General features: G+C 39.8%; 1 protein-coding gene and 1 pseudogene across 18 annotated transcripts in view; one reads left to right on the top strand and one right to left on the bottom strand.

Moving 5' to 3' along the window:
- The window catches only part of PEAK1 (pseudopodium enriched atypical kinase 1), a 361282-nt gene that overhangs the window by 284669 nt on the left and 59557 nt on the right, over window positions 1-17056 (bottom strand). For 2 of the 18 annotated variants that reach the window (XM_073877409.1, XM_073877418.1), the window contains exon 3: window positions 5005-5137. The exons of 13 other annotated variants lie outside the window; for them this stretch is intronic. The gene's annotated coding sequence lies outside the window, so the exon portion shown is untranslated. Of the gene's footprint in view, window positions 1-5004; window positions 5138-13968; window positions 14010-17056 lie in introns of those variants that run through there. 3 more of the 18 variants (XM_025883804.2, XM_073877419.1, XM_025883806.2) reach the window with 2 other exon arrangements.
- On the top strand, window positions 12377-13101 carry LOC112832961 (small ribosomal subunit protein eS7-like; annotated as a pseudogene).

The raw sequence follows: 17056 nt of genomic DNA, 5'->3' as shown, positions 1-17056 counted from the left end.
GTTGGCGGGGATGAGGAGAAAGGGGAACCCTCCTACACTGTTGGTGGGAATGCAAGCTGGTGCAACTACTCTGGAAAACAGTATGGAGGTTCCTCAAACAGTTGAAAATAGAGCTACCAAAGGATCCAGCAATTGCACTATTGGGTATTTATCCGAAAGATACAAATGTAGGGATCCGAAGGGGTACGTGCACCCCAATGTTTATAGCAGCAATGTCCACAATAGCCAAACTGTGGTAAGAGTCAAGATGTCCATCGACAGATGAATGGATAAAGAAGATGTGGTATATATACACAATGGAATATTATGCAGCCATCAAAAGGAATGTGATCTTACCATTTGCAACTGTCGACATGGATGGAACTGGAGGGTGTTATGCTGAGTGCCATAAGTCAATCAGAGAAAGACATGTATCATATGACCTCACTGATATGAGGAATTCTTAATCTCAGGAAACAAACTGAGGGTTGTTGGAGTGGTGGGGCGTGGGAGGGATGGGGTGGCTGGGTGATAGACATTGGGTAGGGTATGTGCTATGGTGAGCGCTATGAATTGTGCAAGACTGTTGAATCACAGATCTGTACTTCTGAAAGAAATAATGCAACATATGTTAAGAAAAAAGAAAAAGAAGATAGAAGGAGGGGAAGAATGAAGGGGAGTAAGTCAGAGGTGGAGACCAACCATGAGAGACGATGGACTCTGAAAAACAAGCTGAGGGTTCTAGAGGGGAGGAGGGTGGGGGGATGGTTTAGCCTGGTGATGGGTATTAAGGAGGGCACAGTCCGCGTGGAGCACTGGGTGTTATGCATAAGCAATCAATCATGGAACACTACATCAAGAACTAATGATGTAATGTACAGTGATTAACATAACAATAAAAAATTTTAAAAAAAGATTTAATGTAGATTTATAAGGTAAGGTGTTAAATGTTTTATATAGCCATTTGCTAGGTACTTTATATATGGTTCATTATACCTAGTTTTCATATCTCTCTGTATATGTGAAACATTTTCTAATTTTTTGAAAAGTTAAAACAATATTTACACAAAATTAACTCAGAATGGATCAAAAACTTAAATGCAAAATGCAAAACTACAAACTTATAGCAGATGACACTAAAACAAAACAAAACTAGGTGACCTTGGGTTTGGTGATGAGTTTTTAGATAAACACCAAAAACCTGACCCATGAAATAAATGAATCACTGATAAGTGAGACTTCATTAAAATTAAAAACTTCTGCTATACAAAAGACATGGTTATTGGAAAGACAAGCCACACACTGGGAAAAAATACTTGCAACAGACATATCTGATAAAGAACTGTTGGGACACCTCGGTGGCTCAGTCAAGTTAAGTGACCGATTCTTGGTTTCCACTCAGGTCATGGATGGTCTCAGGGTTGTGAGACTGAGCGCTGAGTCAGGATCCACACTGGGCATGAAGCCTGCTTAAGATTCTGTCTGTCCCTCTCCCTCTGCCCCTCCCCCTGCCTCTTTCTCGAAATAAAAAAACAAAAACACTGTTATCCAAAATATACAAAGAACTCTCACACTCAACAATAACGAAAAATAGGATTAAAAAGTGGACAAAAAGGGCACCTGTCTGGCTCAGCTGGTGGAGCATGCTACTCTTGATCTCAGAGTCTTGAGTTCAAGTTCCATGTTGGACGTAGAGATTACTTAAAAAAAAAAAAAAAAACCAAAGTGGACTGGGATACCTGGGTGGAACAGTCAGTTAAGAACCAATTCTTAGTTTTGGCTCAGGTCATGAGCTCAGGGTCATGAGAGGGTCGTGAGATAGAGCCAGGCATGGCGCTCTACGCTCTATGCAGAATCTGCTTGAGCTTCTCTCTTCCTCTCTTTCTTTTTTTTTTTAAGATTTTGTTTATTTATTTGACAGAGAGAGAATGAGAGATAGAGAGCACAAGAGGGAAGAAGGTCAGAGAGTCAGAGGGAGAAGCAGACTCCCTGCCGAGCAGGGAGCCCAATGTGGGACTCGATCCCGGGACTCCAGCATCATGACCGGAGCCGAAGGCAGTCGCTTAACCAACTGAGCCACCCAGGCGCCCTCTTCCTCTCTTTCTGCCCCTCCCCCTGCGCGGGCAAGTGCGCTCGCTCTCAAATAAATAAATCTTTTCAAAAAAATATTTTAAAAGAAGTGGACAATAGATCTGAACAAACACCTAACCAAAAAAGATTTAAAGACAGAAAATAAACATATGAAAAGATGCTCAACATCAAATGCCATTAGGGAATTGCAAATTAGAACAAGAGGGTGCCTGGGTGGCTCAGTGGGTTAAGAGTCTGACTCCTGGTTTTATTTTTTTCTTTTTTTTAAAGATTTTATTTATTTATTTGACAGAGAGAGAGAGAGAGAGCGAGAGCAGGAACACAAGCAGGGGGAGTGGGAGAATGAGAAGCAGGCTTCTAGCTGAGCAGGGAGCCCGATGCAGGGCTTGATCCCAGGACCCTGGGATCATGACCTGAGCCAAAGGCAGACACTTAACGACTGAGCCACCCAGGTGCCCCATCGACTCTTGGTTTTAGATCAGGTCATGGTCTCAGGGTCATGACATCAAGCCCTGCATTCAGCTCCGCACTAAGCATAGAGCCTGCTTGCGATTCTCTCTCTCCATTTTCCTCTGCCCCTCTATCCCCCGCTCACATGCACACTCTCTCTCTCCTAAAAAAAAAAAAAAAAAAAACCTGGAACAAGACACCACACTATACACCTTTTAGAATGGCTAAAATTCAAAACATTGACAACCCCAAATGCTGACAAGGATGTGGGGCAACAGGAACTCTCATTCATTATCAGTAGGAATGCAAAATGGTAAGCTATTTTGCAAAAACAGTTTGGCAGTTTCTTACAAAGCTAAATTTAGTCTTACTATATGATCCAAAAATTGTGCTGTGATTTGAGAACAAATGTCCATACAAAAATCGGCACACAAATGTTTATTCATACTTGCCAGAACTTAGAAGCAATCAAGATATCCTTCAACTGCTGAATGCATAAATTGTGATAAATGCACACAATGGAGTATTATTCAGCAATAAAAATAAATGAACTATCAAGCTGCAAAAAGACATGACGGAAACCTAAAAGCACATTGCTAAGTGAAAGAAGTCAGTCTGAAAAGGCAACATCATATTCGACTCCAACTATATGGCAGTCTGAAAAAGACAAAACCATAGAGATGGTAAAAAGCTGAGTGGTGGTGTCAGGAGTGTAGGAGCAAGAGGAGGAGGGATGAATAAGTGGAACACGGGATTTACTGAGCAGTGAAACTATTCTGTATGAAACTGTAATGATAGATCCATGAGATTATGAATTTGTCAAAATCCATGAAACTGTACAACATAAAGAATGAACCTAATGTAAACTATGAACTTTAAAATAATGTATCAATATTGGTTCATTAATTATAACAAATATATATCACTCTTCTGTTTCAACCCTAAATGAGTATACTGCACTGTTCAATTCTGGCACTAACCACCCAGAGTTATTATAGCATCCTCCAGTACAAAGGGCTTTATTCCAAACAAGACTGCACTTATTTCATCTGAAATAAGTGTACTTCAGGGGTCCCCAGGCCACCAGCATTTCTAATCATCTAATCATCATTTCATTTCAACCATAAATTCAGGGATTCCCATGATCCTGAGTTTAATAATCTGCTAGGACAACTCACAGAACTCAGGAAAGCATTATACATATAATTACAGTTTTATTACAGGGGAAACACACAGGGCAGAGTCTGGAGTAGAGGGGGGAGATCCCCAAATGAAGAATTTCCATGCCCTCTCCCCATGAGTCAGTGTGTGTCGTCCTCCCAGTATATCATTATATTCACCAATCAAGAAGGTCCCCTTTGGTGTCCAGAGTTCTTATTGGGATTTCATTAAATAAACATGAATGATTAAATCACTGGCTGATCACATGACTGAACTCCATCTCCAAACCTTATCCACCTCCTGTGAGGTCAGACTGGCCTGAAGTCCCAACCCTCTAATCATGTGGTTGCTGTTTCTCGTGACCAGACCCCATCCTGTAGCTGTCTAGGGAACCACCATAAGTCACCACATCACCATAACAAAGGCACTCATTCATCCAAAACCTAAGTTAATACCCTCACAGAAGAAACTTTTATTTTATAACAAATATTAAAGCAGAATTTAATGACACAAACTCTTTTAGTTTCATGAAAGGCCAGAAATTACAAAGGGATGAAAGGAAGGGAGTATTGATCAGAAGGTGACTTTTAAGGGGAACACATTTCACAACTAGCTCAGATTATGAAAATAAACTTTATCAAAAAGGAACAATGCAGACCAATGTAATGTTTGCTAACATTGAGGCATATGTAAATATAAAACCCAGAACTGGCATACTATTCATATAAAACCCACTTACATCCACTTTTAAAATGGATATACAGGTTAGGTCACATAGCAATGGTTAACATCTTCTATCACTGTCAAATGCAATGCATACTGAATGAATTAGACAGCTGGCGAATGAAATGGAAAGGAGATCAAGTTGCATTCTTTCCAAAACCTGCCCCTTTACATAGAGTTAAATGAAGGAGCAAGGACTCAAAATCTATGCTACCAACCAAAGCTCTGAGGGTCAAAAATTGTATTTTATAGAATTGTCACTTTCCTCACCAACACCAATAAATAAATTCTACCGTTTTGGCATAATAAAGTCATTTCGATAGAACTAAAAGTGCTACAGTTTCAATGTCAACTCTTCTAAAGATAAACGCTGCTGCTGTGCCTCAGAATTCAAATTGCTGCAGCAGGTCAGTAGTCTGTTCTATTGTGTGGACACACTTAACTCATTTTATAAACCTAGATTTGTTTCTCTTCTATAATCCTCGAAAAAAATATTTATGGGAAGGCAATTTCATTTTGCTAGGCTGACAGAGACAGTCCCTTGGGGAAGGAGCCAACTCAAGCAGGACTGAAGCAGCTGTTAGGAGCCAATTTTCCTACCTGTTAATTGCAGTTGTGACTAGGTTGCACCAGCTCACACACCCACCTGGCAAGCAGTAGATAAACTGAAACAGTCACATCTCAAGAGTTTGAAAACTAGAAGGCTCTTTCCCCCTTCCTATGAAGAATTCAACTAGGAAACAAAACAGTGAAGGAAGACAAAAATGTCAAAAGTACATAAACATTAATTGGACCTTCCTGACTACCAAAAAAAAAAAAAAGAATTTTATAAATAGGTAAGAGAAAAAGTATGCATTCATTTGGTCATTCAATAAGTATTTACTGGAATTCCTACTATGGCAGACACTGTTCTTAGGTGCTAGCAATATAGGAGTGAATAATGTCCCTGTCCCCATCAGAGAAGATAAAAGAGAAATAACTCTCAATCATTAGGTGTGAAGAAGAAAATAAAACACGGCCATGAAATAAAGACTGATGGAGGAGTGCTTATTTATAGTGAGTTGTCAAGGGAAATCCTCTTTGAAGAAGGGACATCTATGCTGAGACTTAAATGTCAAGGAGGATACAGCCAAGCAACAGTCTGAGGGAAGCCCATTCACCACAGAGGGACAAGTAGTAGAAGACCCTGAAGCTGGAATGAACTTGGTATATTCACAGAACAGAAAAGAGGCCGAGGTGGCTCATGTTTTGTGAACAGGGTTAAGAATGGCAGCAGACAGGTTCCCCCAAAGTGCCACAGCCATTTCAAAGTCATCAGTCGGAAAGATAAAAATAAAAACTGTGACCAATGAGCTACTCATGGGAACTCACTTTTGGACTAGTAATGACCACCAGGAAACTTTCAACAGAAAAAAGAGAAACATGAATCAAACAAATGTCACAAGAGCAGAGGTTTCTGAATCAGGAAGGATCAGCACTAGAGTCCTGGCTGAAACAGTGCTGTCAATCACCCCCCAAATCAACAGCGTTGTAAATAAGATCAATGTCCAGGACTGGCATACCTGGACAAGGGGATATCTGAGCCTCATAAAGGAAGTATTAAAATGCAGAACTCATAAATGAACTCTAGAGAGAAATGAGTATTTCTGAATGTGCTTGTCCTAATCCCTGCCTGACCTACTCATTTCAGAGAGTCCAAGGATTTCTTTTTAAAATTTAAATGTAAAGGGCGCCTGGGTGGCTCAGTTGTTAAGCGACTGCCTTCGGCTCAGGTCATGATCCTGGAGTCCTGGGATCGAGTCCCGCATCGGGCTCCCTACTCAGCGGGGAGTCTGCTTCTCCCTCTGACCCTCTTCCCTCTCGTGCTCTCTATCTCTCATTCTCTCTCTCTCAAATAAATAAAATCTTTAAAAAATATAAAAATAAAAAAATAATAAAATAAAATTTAAATGTAAAAACAGACACAATAAAACAACACCCTCCTAGAATAGAAATTTTTAGCAATTTTAGAAAATTTTGCCACATGTAACCATCTTCCTGGAATCACAAAATAAATTAGGATTTTTAAAAAAGAGAAAAAAAATTCAGTAAGTACTTAGATCACCTGTTTTCTTTCTCTAGCAAGCACAAAACAAGCCTTTAGGTTTAAAAGTGTAACATTAAATGATGCTATATTTTAAAAATAAAATATACCTATTAAAACAGAACTAACTCATCTATTTGAAGGACAAACTGTATTTTCTAGCACTGAAAGACTCTCAGATATACTGTACACATTATATAATGCTAACCAGATTTTTTGTAATGGTACTATAATGTTAAAATTCCCAAACTATTCTTACTGCTATTGAATAGATGCATTTTTTTCCACAAAAGCATTTTGGTAGGGTTCTAACTATTCACCTAAAAAAAGAAAAACAGGAAAACAATGGAAATCAAAAGCTTGCTTTAGGTGAAGTATGTGGCAATGTGCCCTCACATAAGCTGCATGCTTAATTTTTAATAAAAAAGAACACTGGCATCAGAGACTACAATCCTACTTGTATCACTTCCTGAACCTCAGTCTTCCTCATCAGTAAAATGAGGCGACTACCATCTACTCTCACAATCGAAAGATTAAATAAAATGTAATAGGTGAAGATTAATGCATTCCAGTCTTATTATTAGTAATCATCATATCAGTAGGGGGAACAGAAGCAAATATATGTTTTAAAAAGAGACAAATAATCATAAACTACACGTTATAAGAGCTACCCACAATGTAAATAATACTCCTGGAGTTGAATATACAGGCCAAATTCCTGCTTTACTTATAAGCAAAAACTCAGAATTTAAGTGACAAGCCCCAAGTCAAAAAGCAGGCAGAAAAGGGGCTAAAATCTTGTTTAAACTCCTAAACAGGGCATACATTTACAGAGCACTTTCACATACTGAAGACCCAAGTGATCTTCACTATTTTGACTAATTTGACTGCTGAAAAAGCCCAAGGCTTACCAAAGATAGCCAGCTAGTAGCTCATGATGGAACCACAAGTAAAATCTAGGACACTGAATACTGCTTCTCTTTTTTTAAGATTTTATTTATTTATTTGAGAGAGAGAGAGAGAGAAAGGGAGGGAGGGAGAGCACAGAGGGAGCAGGAGAGGGAGAAGCAGGCTCCCCGAGGAGCAAAGAGCCCGACGTGGGGCTTGATCCCAGAACCCTGGGATCATGACCTGAGCTAAGGCAGACACTTAACTGGCTGAGCCACCCAGGTGCCCCTGAATACTGCTTCTCTTAAAATAGAGATTGAAAATCTTTCTCACGGGACACCTGGGTGGCTCAGTCGTTGAGCATCTGCCTTCGGCTCGGGTCATGATCCCAGTGTGCTGGGATCAAGTCCCGCATCGGGCTCCTGGCTCCGCGGGAAGCCTGCTTCTCCCTCTCCCACTCCCCCTGCTTGTGTTCCCTCTCTCATTGTGTCTCTCTCTGTCAAATAAATAAATAAAATCTTAAAAAAAAATCTTTCTCACTCATAACTTGACTTATACAAAAAAAAAAAGTATGCCTTAGCAAGCAATCACATTTTTTACTTCAGGTAATAATAATTTTTATTTTTTTAAGGTTTTATTTATTTATTTGACAGAGAGAGAGGGAGAGAGATAGCAAGCACAAGCAGGGAAAGTGGCAGAGGGAGAGCGAGAAGCAGGCTCCCCACCGAGCAGGGAGCCCAAGGTGGGGCTCAATCCCAGAACCCCGGGATCATGACCTGAGCCAAAGGCAGACGCTTAATGACTGAGCCACCCAGGTGCCCCAATTCAGGTAATAATTATTTTTAAAGTCATACCATAAAGACATAAATGTTTGCATTCTGTATTTAATAGAACCAGTCAGCTTAACATTAAAATTCTCACATCAAAGACAAGTCTTTTGATATATTCCCAAATTAAAAACTCTACTGATAAAAAAAAAACCTCTACTGATACTGGCTTAATATAAGGTAGCAAGGATTATTTTTATTGTTTATTCACAGATTATTTAAACAGAACAGCTGGGTTAGTGAGTTGCTGAATATTTTATCATACTCAATTAAGAAGTCTATTGTTTCTATAATTAATGACTCTAATAAACACATCCTAAAAAATTACTTCATCAATCCTTTACTTTCTTTCATGTAGGATTTTCAAGTTAACCCTTAGGTCAATCGGTTCTTGTACTTAAGTCAAGATGACTTATTTTCATAAATAATTATGTTACAAATACTGATTATGCAGCTAAAGGGAGAGACCGACTGGGAAACTGATTAAAAGAAAAGGACTCATATGGAGATGAGCCAACTGAACAATATAGTAACTAAGTAAGAGTCATATTTATATGTTTCTGGATATTACTGAGAAAATACACATCTGCTTTGAAAAGGATCAAGCTTTGCAGCAAGATTTCTAGGTTTAACAAGAGGACATAACACAGCAATGTGGGAAGTCAGAGCTCAGCCATCATGATGGTTTTCAGATCATTTGTGCAAATACATTGAGAGCATTTTCTCTATTCCAAAGAGGCCTCTGTCAAAAGTCACTTTCAAAGATATGAAATGCTTTGAAATGCAGGGCCACATGCATTAAAGTAATTTCTGAGTCTCACAAATAATAATTGGTAATACTGTTGTTGAGCAGGTGAGAGCAGAAGAGAACCATTACATTAATACACAAATGAGCTGCAGCCACTCACATTACTTGCACATGAATGAGAGAATAAATATATAATTCGGGTGGAGATCAAGCACTCTTGAAACAGTCATGGCCAGAGAACACCATCTAATTAACTGCTTAGCTCAGCTATAAGACTTCACTTGGGCTCAGCAAGGACTGTCACTGAATAGAGGAGAGGGCACAGCCTAAAGGTAGCAAGTTGTCTGGTGAACTGAGACAGTGCATACACCATAAAGTACACTGCTTGTCTGTTTTCTGAGCATTTTTAAAACTGCATTTGATAATAATGTAATGGTGAACTCTTTAGGTAAGCAAAATAATAAGTGAATGAGTGTGTCAGAAACTCAACTGGAAAAAAAACCCAGCTTGTGACAAAGCACCATATTCGATTTCTTAGTTTCCTCAGCCACAGCTTTAAAAGAGCCATACAATTCAGAATGATCAAGCTGAAGCACCTTATAATAAAGACAGATAAATTCTGTATAACCCATTATTTTTGTATTAAAATTATCTAAAGATAATTTATAGTTGGCTATTACATAGCATAATCAACTATTGGAATACTTCATTCCTCACTTGCCTTGGACATGCAAGAGCTTACTATAAACATATTCTATTTAGAGCAATTCACACTTAAAGTATTCTACTTATTACAATATACAGGGATGCCTGGTTGGCTCAGTTGGCTGAGCATCTGCCCCTTGATTCTGGCTTGGGTTTCATGATCTCAGGGTCTGGAGATTCAGCCCCATGCTCAGCAGGGAGTTTGCTTAAGATTCTCTCTCTTCCTCTTCCCTCTGCCCCTCCCCCTGCTCACTCACGCGTGCTCACTCTCTCCCCCCCTCAAATAAATTAAAAAACAACAAAAATAATATTCATTCAACACATTTATTAAGCACCTATTGTGTGCCAGGCACTTTTAGTGGAAATACTGGGAAACACCATGCTGAAGTACATTAGCCCTTGCTTCTGGAGGTAGAGGGTATGGCTTACAGATGTGCAAATATTATATAATAAAACAAATGCTAAAACAGAAATGTGTACAAATCACAATGGAAATATAGAAATGGAAAGGAACTTAATTCTTCTGAGGAAGTGAAAAAAGGCTTGTCAGACTACCTAATTTTTTCACTGAGTGTTATAAGAAGTTTGGTAGATATATTAGAGGTTGTTCACAAGGAAAGGGGAGCATGAAAGATCTACAGCCTGTGCAAAGTTGTGTAGCTAGAAAAGAGCACTTGTTTGGCATGGTAACAACATAGCCCTAAAATAAGTAAAGATGAAAAAATAAGCTATCACCAGAATGGGAAACAAAGGATCTTCAATAAGGCAATTTAGGAAGTTTAGACTTTATCCCAACGAAAATGTGAAGCACTGAAAAGTTTCAAGCAGGGGGGATGCCTGGGTGGCTCAGGTGGTTACAAGTCCAACGCTTGGTTTTGGCTCAGGTCATGATCTCAGGGTCTTGAGATCAGGCCCTACTCAGGCTCTGCACTCAGCACAGAGGGTCTGCTTGTCCCTCTCCCCCTGCTCCTCCTCTCCCACCCACCCATCTGTCTCTCTTTCTCGCTCTCAAATAAATAAATAAACTTTTAAAAAATTTCAAGCAGGAATGTGATTGACTTTGGCTTTAGAAAAATCCTTCTGGCCATATGTGATATGATGATTTATAATGATTTGTATCATCTGAATGACCAAAATTTTTTTCTCAGAAATATTTGCTCTGCATCCATAGTTCCTGAAAACACTTCAGACCATAAAGGTGAAATGGATGTCTTATTATTAATGAAGGTGACTTCTGGACCAAGGGCACCCAAAGGGCAGGGATTTGTTGCCTGGAGGACCAACCATGTGATTAGTCTTGGAACTTTTACAATCACCCTCACTCCACCCCAGAGTGGGGAGGGGAGAGGGGCTAGAGGTTGAATCAACCAATGGTCAATGACTTAGTCAATTGTGACTATGTAATGAAGCCTCCATAAAAACCTGAGAGGACAGCTTTTTTAGTCCTCCTTTTTAGAGAGCTTCCACGTTTGGGGGGGGGCCAGAATGTTGAAGCAGGCCCCCAGGTCCATGAGGACAGAAGCTCCTTTGTTAGGAATGTCACCTTAGATAGCTCTTCATCTAGATATTGATTCATACCCTTTATCATATCCTTTAATAAACTGGTAAATGTAAATAAGTGTTTCCCTAAGTTCTGTGAGCTGTGCTAGCAAATTAATTGAACCTAAAGAGGAGGTTGTTGGAACCTACAATATGTAGCTGGTTGGTCAGGAGCACAGGTAAGAGCCTGGGGCTTGTGACTGGTGTCTGAAGTAGAGTGTGAGGGCAGTCTTGTAGGACTGAACCCTTAACCTGTGAAATGTGATGCTATCTCTGGGTAGATGGTGTCAGAATTGAGTTGAATTCTCAGAAATCTTGCTCTGAGAATTGCTTGGTGTTGTGTGTTGGTACCCCTGCCTCTGACACTGAAATTGAATCTGGGAACCCTAAAAGACCATATATACAACAAAAGGAAGGAATGAAGTTGGAGCAATCAAGTTTGGTAGTTCTACTAAGATTATTAAGGGCACGTGGCTGGCTCAGTCAGAGAAGTATGTGACTCTTGATCTTGGGGCTGTGAGTGCAAGACCCACACTGTGTGTAGAAATAAATAAAAACTTTTAAAAAAGATTAAAATCACTACTACCCTTAAGGGCGCCTGGGTGGCTCAGTTGGTTAAGCGACTGCCTTCGGCTCAGGTCATGATCCTGGAGTCCCGGGATCGAGTCCCACATCGGGCTCCCTGCTCAGCAGGGAGTCTGCTTCTCCCTCTGACCCTCTTCCCTCTCGTGCTTTCTATCTCTCATTCTCTCTCTCTCTCAAATAAATAAATAAATCTTTAAAAAAAAAAAAATCACTACTACCCTTAGATGAAAGCAACAGATTTAGCCCTTAGGAGGCCACACCATTCTCTATGTAATGAGCAATGCAAAGGGCCAAGAGAAAGTGTCTTGCTGGGTCTGACCCACGGAGACCACTTTTCACCTACCTGGAACTCCAGAATGCCTAGTTCAAATGACTGAGTCCATTTCCAGGACAAGTCTTCATGCAGATGTGTGCACCCCTAGACCTGAAGGGTAGCTAGCAGGTAGCTACTGAGAGAAGATGGGGGCTGTGGAGAGAGCCTGGACATTTTACCACAATAAAAAGGATATATATACATGTATATCTGCAATATTATATATGTAATGTATATTACATATAACTTATATACTTCAAAATATTTTAATTGTGGTAAGATATATATATAATTATATATAAGTATATATATTTACATATTAGGATACAAGTACTAATATTAATAATATATAGAGCTCTTCTAGGCCGGCACTCTCATCAAGGAGAAGGCTATGTTCAGTTCAAGCACAAAGATCATGAAGCCCAATGGCGAGAAGCCGGACGAGTTCGAGTCTGGCATCTCCCAGGCTCTCCTTGAGTTGGAGATGAACTCTGACCTCAAGGCCCAGCTGAGGGAGCTGGATATCACAGCCGCCAAGGAAATTGAAGTTGGCGGTGGTCAGAAAGCTATTATCATCTTTGTTCCCGTTCCTCAGCTGAAATCTTTCCAGAAAATCCAAGTCCAGCTAGTCCGTGAATTGGAGAAAAAGTTCAGTGGGAAGCACGTTGTTTTTATCGCTCAGAGGAGAATTCTGCCTAAGCCAACTTGAAAAAGCCGTACAAAAAATAAGCAAAAGCGTCCCAGGAGCCGCACTTTGACAGCCGTGCATGACGCGATCCTGGAGGACTTGGTTTTCCCAAGTGAAATTGTGGGCAAGAGAATCTGTGTGAAACTGGATGGCAGCCGGCTGATCAAGGTTCATTTGGATAAAGCATAGCAGAACAACGTGGAACACAAGGTTGAAAATTTTTCTGGTGTCTATAAGAAGCTTACAGGCAAGGATGTTAACTTTGAGTTCCCAGAGTTTCAGTTGTAAACAAAAATGATTAAATAAAACTTTCACAGTAAAAATAAATAAATATATATATCATGAATTAGCAATTTTATAACATACTCATGTATAAACGATTATTTGTGCCTAAAACCTAAGTTTTTTTATGATTTATAGTACCAACTTGAAGTTTTAAAAATTTTATTGTTTCAAGAAGATCTGAAGTAATTCTTTAACAGAAAAAAAAATATTTCTCCTATAAGATAGACCTACTAAATTCAGGATCAACTTACTAGAAAGTCAAAGCAATATGAAGATAGATATGCCAACCAGGTGTTGGAAACAGCGTGGTTTAAAAAAAAAAAATCATTTAGTAAAGGATCAATGTGTGGCCAAAGGCAGATATTTGTTATACACAAATGAGCTACTGTAATGCAGAGCTCTGCTCATTAGTGTACAGAGATGCATTACCCTCACATTAAATAAAGACTCAGTGAGCAAAACACTGTAGCAAGCATCTGTTGGCTAATGACAAAGAAAACCATGGACCCTTTGAGGCCAATTTCCATCCAGCTGTAAGCATGGAAGCAGTAAACGCATGCACTGCTTTTCAATATCACCCCCAAATAACCATGAAAAAGAAGCTCTTCGGCATTCATGTTACTCTGTGGCAAGAGCAATACAAGTATTAATTATGTTATACTAAACAAGATATTTAGAAAAAGTTAACCCTAAATAAGCAGAAGTCAAATATATAACTGCATTTTATTCTCATTCCACTTTTCTATCAATATCCATGGTCAGGAGAATGACTGGTCAAAAGAAGGCACTAAACAAAACTGTAAACTAGGCAAAGTTTGTCTTCTTATATCAGTTACTTTTTGCTGTCCCTGCTTTATTACCTTTTTTTTCTCCCCACCCTATCCCCAGTGTTCACATACTTACCCCAGACCTCTGCTCTAATGTTCTCTGGGGCCTGCCTTGGCCTCCCTTGTCCCTGTGTTGAAATTTATCATACTGATATACAGTTCTCAGAATGTCATGTGACCTGGTAACAGCACCCACAAACATCTATAATTCCTTTAACTTGCTCCTCCCTCCCTAATGCTTTTACCTAACGTCAAGACCACATCCTCTCCTCCCTTCTCAGAAACCTTTTACATAGCCTTTATCCTTCTTATATTTCAACTTTCTCTCTTCACTAGTGTCTTTCTCTCAGTACATAAACATATTTAAGTCTCTATCTAAAAAGCAACAAACCCCTTAGCTTATTAAAAGGTAAATAAATGCTAGTATATGGAACTTACTGTATGGTGTCCTCCCCCTTAGTCTCTGCCTTCCCCTCACCACATTCACTCCCCAGGCCACAGCAATGTGACCTCTGCTCACACCATTACATTAATCCAAGGGCTCTTCATCTAGAGGCTGGAGGGTCTGTGGATAGAACTCAGGAGACCTATGAACTTGGATGGGAAAATAAATTATTTCTTTATTTCCTCCAACCTTTAAAATTACTAATACTATATTTACTAAATTACTATAAGCCTGCCACTATACCTTGCAGTGTATCGTATTAAACACATAATACTTTATTACACTTAGTTTGGTAATAATACTTTAATATAGGGGTGCCTAGGTGGCTCAGGTCATGACTTCAGGGTCCTGGAATTGAGCCCTGTATCTAGCTCCCTGCTCAGCCGGGAGTCTGCTTCTCCCTCTTCCTCTGCTCCTCCCCACAACTCATGCTCTCTCGTTCTCTCTCAAATAAAAAAATAAAAAAATAAAAAATAAACTTTAATATAATTGGTTTCCCCTGTAATTCTATGTATTTTATTTTATCCATCTGCAGACTTTCAAAATATGCCACAAAAATACCTGCCACCCACATGCTCTTCTATGGTGTAAATTTGTGGCTCACCCACAAAGATGTGGAGTCTGATTCCCTGCTTATATCCAAGCTGGCATTTAACTTGCTTGTAACCAAAAGAGTGTGGTGAAGTGACAAGGACTGACTTCCCAGGCTTGGTTAGGAAAAGTGATGCAGGTTCTGAGACTAGGTTTGGGGCGGTTTGCTAAACAGTGATAGTTTCCAGAACAGAATCTGGCACCTGGAACTGGAGTGCTGACATAATAAAAACATAAAAGAGGTGACACCCGCTGTGGGATTGGGTGGTAGACACGAACAGGAAGGGGTCACAAGGATCTCACAGCAAAAGTCTGATGAGCACTGAAGAGGCTACTGGAAAGGCCTTAAAGGAGAGGGAGTAAAACGTTATCAGAAGCTGGAGGAAAAAAGACCATTATGAAGGGGCAGAAAATTTAGCGAAACTGTTGCTTGTGATAAGTCAAAAAAGCAGAAAATGCTGGCAATGAACTGTTACTTCTAGCTAAGGTAATTTCTAAGCAGAATGTCCAAAGTGTCAACTGGTTTCTTTTACACATGTAACAGAAGGTGCAGCTGGAGAGATGAGCTAAAGAAGAAAGTCTTGTTTTCAAACAAAATTTAGAGGAAATATAAAGAAACCAGCCGTTGCTGCGTTCAAAAATAAAACTATTTTTCATCCACAATTTCTCCCAGCAGAGAATGCTGGAAACAAAAAAAGGGTACAAGATCAAATACAGGGTGCTGAAAGGAAAATCTGGTCTCTAGACAGAGATGAAACCAAGGGTGTTGCTATAAAATCCTTTGTTAACACTCAGTTTCTCCTCAATCTCTTTCTCCCAGTGCCTTTCCCTGTACTTGTCTGCTAAAACTAGATGGACCCAGGGGTTCTGTCCTCAATCCTGAGCAATTTCTTCTTCAACTACTCCCGAAAAACTATTAACCTCAAAATCTCTCTCTCAAGCCTCCACCTCTCTCCAAGAACTGCATACAGATCTGCACATCTCCATTTGAATATCTCAGAAAAACCTCATCCCACAAGTTCTATTTTCTTTTTCTTTCTTTATTTGAGGGGGGAGGGGCAGAGTCATCAAGTTCTATAGATTCTACCTGCCCCCACACACTATTTATTCTAACCATGTCAAAATATAAGACCCACCGTGGATATGAGTACCTACTTTTCTATCTAGAATGCAACTCCTATTATAAATCCTAACTACTTTGCTATGTGTTAATTTAATTCAACAATATGGAACACCTATTCTGTGGCAAACCTGGCAGGACTATGCCAGGGCTAGGCAAACAAAACTGAGATAGAGAACCTGAAAGGACTCCATTTTAGAAAGGCTCCCAGTCTGCTGTTTACCTGGCCCCATTTACTCATGCTCTGTATCTCATCTTGCATCTGAGTAAACCAAAGCCGCTATGATCCCACTCCAAGGGGGAAGCAAGAAAGTTAACCATTCTCTGAATTCTGTCCTAGGCCCCCATACACCTGATAACATCTAAGAAGAGATCACGAGCATGTGTCGGGACAATGGCTTCAAACCTCAGTTGATGCTAGTGCATCATTACCCCATTACCTTCGGTGATTTATGGAATAATACCTACTGTTCACCTGACACTACTTTTGATCAGACCCTACCCTGGATTCCTGAAGGAACACGTACCATTGACCCCTTTCCAATATAAACTCCTAACCCCAAGCAGCGGGGAGACTCACTTCTTTTCTGAGACTCCCAGACACTCCATCTGCTGTACTCTATCACTTATGCTATTCAATAAACTCTGCTCTCACTTCCTCCTGGCTCGCATTTGATTTCTATCCTGCGCTAAGCCAAGGACCTTCTTGGCTGGTCCTGCGAGACCCCCTCTGGGACCTCAGACCCAGCCTTCCTATGTCAAAATTAAGTGAGAAACAGGTTCTGCGTCTTCTCTGGAATCACAGGGATAAAAAGAAAAATAAGTACAACACTGGGGTTTATCATGAAAAGTAGTATTGTATGGCAGACTAATTCTTTTGTGGGGGTGGAGATACAGCAGGCAGTAAGCAAAACAACAGAATAAATGTAATACATTCTCTTGGAGGAGCAAGTTTATTTGATGTAAGTAACTTAACAAAAGATTTTAATATCAACATATTCATTATAA

The sequence above is a fragment of the Callorhinus ursinus genome, unplaced genomic scaffold (assembly GCF_003265705.2).
Source record: "Callorhinus ursinus isolate GAN/ISIS: 27379988/994484 unplaced genomic scaffold, GSC_fseal_2.0 scaffold25, whole genome shotgun sequence".
NCBI classification, from domain to species: Eukaryota; Metazoa; Chordata; class Mammalia; order Carnivora; family Otariidae; genus Callorhinus; species Callorhinus ursinus.
The sequence above is the reverse complement of the archived record's forward strand: the minus strand, read 5'-3'. Positions and strand labels throughout refer to the sequence as shown.